Genomic DNA, 8183 nt, shown 5'->3' with positions numbered 1-8183 from the left:
TAAAGGAAAAATTACTAAAGGAAAAATAAGACCAAGGTCATGGGACTTGTATTCCAAGATGAATGTTGGGAAAAACATCCTAGTGTGTGTCTCTTTTGATTTATTATGGCTAACAAAATTGGCAAACGCATTGGAAAAGGAGAAGAGGCATTAATAGATATTTAATTATGAAAATAAAGGAAAATAGAAGAAAATGGAGACGAAATGTCTAAGGTTTGCATGAGAGGAAACTAAAAGGAAAAATAGAGGAAATTGAAGAAAATAAAGGCCCCAATGATGAAATGGCTTCTCAGGATGAGTTCACAACCTTTTGTTAGTTTGTCTTTGGAATTAGTTTCAGAGAGATAAGATCACCAAGAGGAGGAAGCAAGAAAGTAAGAAAAGGAAGGCAAAGAAAGGAAAAGGGAAGCAAGGGACGAGAAAGGAAGAGTGGATCAAGTAGCTTCGACCAGAACACTTGTAGGTAATAGGTTGCACGTGTGATTTCCTAGTTGGTTTGTGAATGCATGGTACATTCATTTGTGTATTTGGTTCTTTTGTTGTCATTGGAATGGATTTTTCTAGGTATGATAGTGGTTTCAACCTTACCTTTCCGTCTCCACACAGGCATGGTGTGATGGGGTTCTGTTATTTGGTTGAGCTTTCAATTTTCATAAGATTTCTAAACTGGGTGAGGTGGTCTCAGGAAAATTCCAAAGGGTTGGGGTTGTAGGTGGCTTAATATTCGAGAATTGCTTGACAAGTGGGTGGAGATAGGAACATTCCTCAAGGTTATAGTGAATAAATTCTAAGGCATTCAATCTTGTTTTGGGCTTAGTGATCTCTTCATCAGTTTTGGTGGGATCACAGTAGCCTGAGGGTAGAGGTGGCTTAGTCTACATGAAGCCCTGGTTGTTTATGTATCGGTTTTCTTATATGGTCTCTTGATTGGTTTTGGCAACATCATAGGAGAATTAGGGTGGATGTGGTTTAATCTTATAGAATCCCTAATTGTTTATGTATTGAGTCCTACATTCATCCTTGAAGTATGGCATGAGGTTGATTGGCTAAACGAAAGATTTGGTTTAGCCAAATATATGGTCGGGTGGCACATAGAAGTCCCTTACTTAGTTGGATTTTTCATATGTTATTAAGATCTCTCTTCCTATTGTAATTTATGAGTGGTTGTACTTGTTATTATGCGGCTTCATTATTATTCTATGATGGTTATTATTTTTGTTATATGTTGGTTATAAACATGGTTCCGTAACATATTCTAACTATGGCACTTGATACATTTTTATTAGTTGTTGAATGGTTAATGAATGCATGAGATAACAAATGTTATTGTGGCTATTAAGAGAGGGAATTAGACCTTCTTGGTGAATCTCAAATAACTTTTATACTCCTATGTTTAGATATGAATTGATGACCTGTAGATTACATCTTCACCATATGTTTGACGAAATGAATATTATCGTTAAGTCAATTCTTTAATCAATTTTTGTATGAATGGATTTGTTCTAATGTTATTGATCATTTTTGAAAGTCTCATTCAATTCTAGGAAATGGTGTAAAGGTTATCCCAAAATGGTTGCTTAAAATTTGGGAACACACTATTGGTTGTGTGTTATATTCTTTCGATGAATAGCCCTGAGCGCAAAGGTGGGGGGTAGACAACCCAACCTTTTATGTGTTGGGCATAGTGGAGGGGTCAGAAGCCCCATCTATTGGGGGGTTTATAGGGGGAAAGTAGCCCCCCTACACAGCATCCAATGCAGCGCCCCAAATTTTTTTTTTTGGACACTATATGAGGTGGGCGAACCTACCTATTCTTTTGTGCATGGATTTTACACATGGTTTTGGGCGTGATGGTTTTATGCCCATGGTATTTTGTAGATCTGGTCAAGGGAACTACCATTATGTTCTAATCTAGGGTTAATGGATTGAGGTATATGGATGCTTCAACATGTATATATATGTATTGTAACATTCAAAGGAATATAACGAAAAATGAATCTAGTAGTCCTAGTTTTGGGATCCGGGGAAAAATATTTGTGTATATTTGTTTTATGTTTTAAAATCTTTCCATTTATTTGATGTCTTTAGAATTTGTATGCTTGTAACTTTTGTATAGGATTAAAACATAGATTTGGTAGCAGAGTTGTTGTGGATTCAAGGGGACGCCTTTTCTATTGAGAGGTTTTGCTCGGGCCTATGGTAAACCTTGTCCAGTGGGGGATATACGAGATATACTCTTGTGGTTAAAGAAGACAACAAGCAGTGGAAATATAGAGATTGAGAAATTTAATGGTCTGAGTTTTGAGTTATGGAAATTTAAAACAGAGGATCTCCTGGTGGATAAAGATCAATGGCTCATGGTAGATCTAGCTACTAAACCAATGAAAATGTTCAATGAAAACTAGAAGAAATTGGACCAGAAATGAAAGAGCATAATACGGTTATGTATCTCAGATTCATTATGTTGAATTTATTAGGGAAATCTTCAGAGAAGGATTTGACAGACAACTTAGGGACTTTGTACCAATCTATGTCTGTGGTGAATAAAATGTTCCTACGGAAAAAGGTTTTATAACATAAGGATGAAGTATCGAGACTTAGTGACAGAGGATCTCGACGCCTTTATTATTGTGGTAAGCCAGTTTCTATCTATTGATATTAAAATTTCAGATGAAGATAAGTGCATCATTTTTCTATGTTCTCTACCAGATTCATGGGATAGTCTAGTTGTTGTGATAGGTAGCAATACAACTACCTTGCATTTTGATGAAATAGTCTCATCCTTGTTGTCAGAAGAGATGAGATGGAAAAATATGGAGGGTCAAAATGGTGATTTTTTGTTTGTATGAGGACAGTCCCAAAACATAAACAAAAATAAGTCCTTGTGTGTGAGATCTGAACCTAGAGGGAGATATAAATCTCCAAGAAAACTTGTAAAGGTGTGATAGAAATGTGGAAAGGAAGGGCACTTCAATTAGGCTTGTAGATCTAAAGCTCCTCAAAACGGAATGGAATCTGATGATTCTCCTTCTGTAGAGGAAAAAACCACCTCAGATGAATGTGGGGATGTGTACATGGCTTCTTATTTAAGTACACACGTAGATCATGAGGAATGGTTGATTGACTTAGGTGCATCCTTTCACTTCACTCACCATAGGTAATGGTTCTATGAGTATGAGAAATATGATGGTGGTGATGTCTTCTTAAGGGATGAAAGGAAGGCTAAAATCATCATACAGGGAAAAGTGAAGCTGAAGTTGCAAGGTGGAAGGATTATAACACTTCTGGGTGTTCTCCATATTCCTGCATTAGCCGGAAACCAAATTTCTATAAGCAAGATGGATGATGCAGATGTAAAAACAGTGCTCAAGAAACATACCTACAAGATGGTTCGGGGAGTAATGGTATTGATGCAGGGAGTTCAGATTGGAACTTTGTACAAGCTTTTGGGTAACACTCCTATTTAAGGGTGCAACAATTTTGTTGTTCCTTTAAGTGGAGCAGAAAATCTAGTGGTCTCTAGAGAAAATACCTTGCTATGGCATCAAAGGTTTGGACATATTAGAGAGAAGGGCCTTCGAATACTTCATGGTAATGGTATGGTAGAAGGTATATCTAATTTCTCTTTTGATTTTGATTTATTTGAACATTGTGTATATGGGAAGAAGAATCAGGTGAGTTTCCCCTCTATGGCTAAGAGGGCAAAAGGCATATTAGAGCTCGTGCACAGTGATGTGTTTGGAGCTATGTCGGTTCCATCACTAGGTACATTTGTATACTATGTATCATTTATAGATGAATTCTTAAGGATTACATGGATATATTTTCGCAGGAAGAAAATTGAAGTCTTTGACAGGTTTAAATAATTGAAGGCTCTGGTGGAAAAATAGATAGAGCAAAAGTTAAAGGTGCTGAGGACAGATAATGGTGGAGAGTTCTGGAGGAAGGAATTTGAAGAGTTAAGTAAAAAGTGTCATATAGCAAGGAAAAACACTTCTCCATACACACCTCAGAAAAATGAAGTTACAAAAGAATGAATGTGACATTGATGGGAAAGGCAAGAAGCATGATCAGTGGTGTCAGGTTAGGATAAGAATGTTGGGTATTTCTTACCTGGTCAATAGATCACCTTCATCAATGTTGGAGGATAAGTATTCATAAGAGGTATGGACTAGTAAGAAACCCTCTCTTTCACATCTTAGGGTATTTAGCTATGATGCATATGTGCATGTTCCGAGGGAGAAAAGAACCAAGTTTGATAGTAAATCTGAAAGGTGTATCTTTATTGGGTATAAGGATGGTTTGAAAGGTTATAAGCTTTGGAAAGAAGAAATAAGGAAGGTTGTGTATAGTCAAGATGTGGTGTTTAGAGAGGTGAAATAAGTTGTTAAACATGAAGTCCTACCAAACGAACCTAAGAAGATAAAGTTTGAGCTAAAGGAGGAAGAATCACACTCTATAGAAGAAGAGAAATCAGAATATGAAGAGCCACAAACTCCATCTATGAGAAGATCAATTCCAAAAATAAGGAAGCCAGAAAGGTATAGTCCATTTGCATTCTCTACAAATTTTTCTTTATCTATTACTGATGATGATCCCAGAACTGTGAGGGAGGAAGTAGATTCAGAGGATGGAAAAATATGGAAAGAGATTATGGTTGATGAAAGGACATCTTTAGACAAAAACAAAGCTTGGTATCTGGTGGAGTTATCGGCTGAAAGGAAACCCATTGGAAGAAAATGCGTGTTTAGGAAGAAGATGAATGCGGAAGGTAAGGTGGAGAAATACAAAACTCAGTTGGTAGCAAAAGGTTATTCCCAGGTGCTAGAAATTGATTTTGGTGATATTTTTTCTCCTCTTGCCAAGGTAGCTTCTATTAGATTAATTTTATTTTTTATTGTTTCTTTTGATTTTTAGGTAGAAAAAAGAGATGTGAAGACAACATTTCTTTACAGGGATTTGGAAGAGGAGATCTACATGAAGGAACCTGAAGGCTGTGTAGTGAAGGGTAAGAAATAATTGGTATGCATGTTAAAAAAGTCTTTGTATGCATTAAAACAATCACCAAGGATGTGGTATCAAAAATTGGATACATTTATAGGAGGAATTGGCTTGAACAGAAGCAAAGTAGATCATTGTGTGTATTCTAAATTAATTAGTGACCATGTTATTTAATTGGCCTTATAGGTGGATGATATGTTGTTGATTGGAAATAACAAAGAAACTATCCAATATTTAAAGACCCAATTGTCACCCAAATTTGACATGAAGTATCTTGGTACTGTAAAATATATGTGGGAATGGAAATTAAACAATATCGAGCAAAGAGGAAGGTCTAGTTAAGCCATGGGAAGTATGTCAAGACAATGTTGCAAAGGTTTAATATTTAGGATAGTAAACTGATGAAGGTTCCTATTCCTGTAAGTGTAAAGTTGTTTGCTGAACAATGTCCCAAGACATAACAAGGGGAAGAGGACATGTCACATGTTCCATATACAAGTGTAGTCGGTAGCCTAATGTATTCAGTGGTCTGTACTAGACCAAACATTGCACATGTAGTGGGAGTATTGAGCAGGCTTATGTCAAAACCAGGGAAGGAGCATTGGACAATAATGAAGCAGGTTTTCAAGTATTTGCGTGGCACTAGTGATTATCATTTGTGCTACCAAGGATGTCCATGATTTGATAGAGTTTTGGACATCCTCGTCTTTTTTTAGGGAGACTAAGTTGGAGATCTAGATCAAAGAAGATATATAAGTGGGCATATGTTTAACCTATTTGGAGGTGCAGCCAGTTGGATGTGTAAGAGACACTATGTAGTAGCACTTTCAACTACAAAGAAAAAATACATGGCAGCCGCTCATGCAACCAAGGAAGAAATTTGGTTCCTGAGATTGTATTCAAGTATGGGGTTAGTACAACAATCTATAAGGATAGAATTTGACAGCCAAAGTACAATTTTCTTGGGAAATAACCCTGCTTATCACAAGTACAAAGCAAATTGATGTTCAGTATCACTTTGTTAGGGATATGGTTAAGGACAAAAAGGTGTGTTGGTAAAGGTGGACACTTTGAAGAATACTACAAATGCATTGACAAATTTTGTGAGCAATAAGAAGTTCTCTTGGTGTAGAGAAACAATGGGAATTGTAGGGTTGAACCAATGGTAAGCTCTCTTGTGGCCCCTTGTGGAAAGAAACCAACAAGTGGGATAATGTTGGGTGTGTCCTATATTATTTCCATTATTAGCTCGTGGCATGAAGCTAGGGATATAGAGGGGGAGCAGGTAGTTCCCCCTTCATTGCACCGAGCATAGTGGGGCAGTATCCAACCTGTACGGAGTCTAGCGCAATGCCACAATATTTTTTTTTGGACCCTATATTAGGTGGGTGGACCTACCTATGGTTTTGTGCATGGATTTCAGACATGGTTTTGGGCATGACGGTTTTCTTCCCATGGTATTGTATAGATTCGGTCAAGGGAACTATGATTATGTTCTAATCTAGGCTTAATGGATTGTGGTATATGGATGCTTCAACATGTATATATATGTATTGTAACATTGAAAGGAATATAATGAAAAATAAATCTGGTAGTCCCAGTTTTTGGATCCAGGTGAAAATCTATGTGTATATATATTTCATGTTTTATGCTCTCACCATTGTCTATTTTCTGTCTTCGGAATTCATATGCAAGTAATTTTTGTACAGGGTTAAAACCTACGTGCACCCTCTAAACTAGAAATTTTTTGCCATAACCACACCATTACATGCTTATTTTTAGGTCCCTATAATACTAGTGTATCCCCCTTATTGTTATTCTTGTGCCCATGTAGCCCCCATATTATTATTGTTGTGCCCCATAGAAGACCACTATTGCTATGTTGTGCCCTTACATTATTATTGTTGTGTAGGCTTTGATTATATTATGACCCCTTAGACTCCTATATATAGAAAGGAGGTCTTGTCATTTGTATCACCCAAGAATTGTTCATTTATGTAATCTAAAGGATATTTTTCCCCTTAAAGAGGATAATTTTTAAGTCATTGATGTTTATATTTGTGAGTTGGTTGCATAAAATTTGGTATTAGAGCTTTGGATTCTAGGGTTTCGCTTCTTCAAATAGGTCATCGTGGAATTTTCTCTATAAGTATTTTTATACAAAGCTTAAGAAGTAAAATTGCAACCACGTGGAGTTGAAATATTATTGAACCTTTTGTATGAATTTTAGATATTGTCTCAATATATTTGCAGAGATGTGATCTAAGGAAGTTAAGCCTTTTGCAGACTCCAGAATTCCATCTCATATAGGTGATCTAGGGAAAATAATCATAACTTTCTCTTTGAGCATCATATTTGAATTTTGTAAAAAGTGACTGAAATAAAATGGACTCTAGTTTTTGGGTTATCATTTTCAGGGCTGAAGGTTGAATCAGTGACACATGGCACTTTGTACAAGTTCACTCTATTGAACCTGTCTATAATCAAGCCATCGTGTGAGATTGGGAATAACACTTTCTTGAAGAGTTCAATATTTCTCTGACTTGTTGAGTTGGAAAGAAGACTTAGAGGGATACTATAAGACTAAATTTTAGAAATTGGAGATCTAAAGTTATAGATATAACCATTTCAATATCGAGCTCCTAGAATTAAGAAAAAAGTGTGTATTTGTCAGACCAGGTAGTAACTCCACGAAATTCAATTCATTGATTTCATTTAGGTTGTTGTTTGTTACATACATGAGGGAGAGGTTATTCATTTCATTTCTCGGTGACTATTCATATTCTCCATTATTTATTTACATCAATTTTAGTTATTCACCCAATCCAGATGATTAGGTGTCAACATTCCCCCCTTAATCCGTAGGGATGTTTGTGAGTCCAAGCATTGTTCTGAATCTTTCAAGTTTTTCTCTTCCAATTTCTTTGGTGAAGATGTCTGCAATTTTCTCGTTCGTGGAACAATGGCAGAGATGGATTTTTTTGGCTTCAACATGATGTCAAATCAGATGATATTTAGTATTGATGTGCTTTGTTCAATCATGGAACTTTGGGTTCTTGGCCAACTTTATTGTAGAGGTATTGTCAATCATGAGTGGAGTTGATTGTACTTGTTTTACCTGCAAATCTTCAAGAATTTTCCTGAGCCACACAATTTCTTTTGTTGCTTCAGCTATTGCCACA

This window comes from Pinus tabuliformis, chromosome 5_1, assembly GCF_031772625.1.
Source record: "Pinus tabuliformis cultivar Carrire ecotype Pingquan chromosome 5_1, CPIR1, whole genome shotgun sequence".
Classification (NCBI taxonomy): domain Eukaryota; kingdom Viridiplantae; phylum Streptophyta; class Pinopsida; order Pinales; family Pinaceae; genus Pinus; species Pinus tabuliformis.
Note: the sequence above shows the minus strand (reverse complement) of the source record.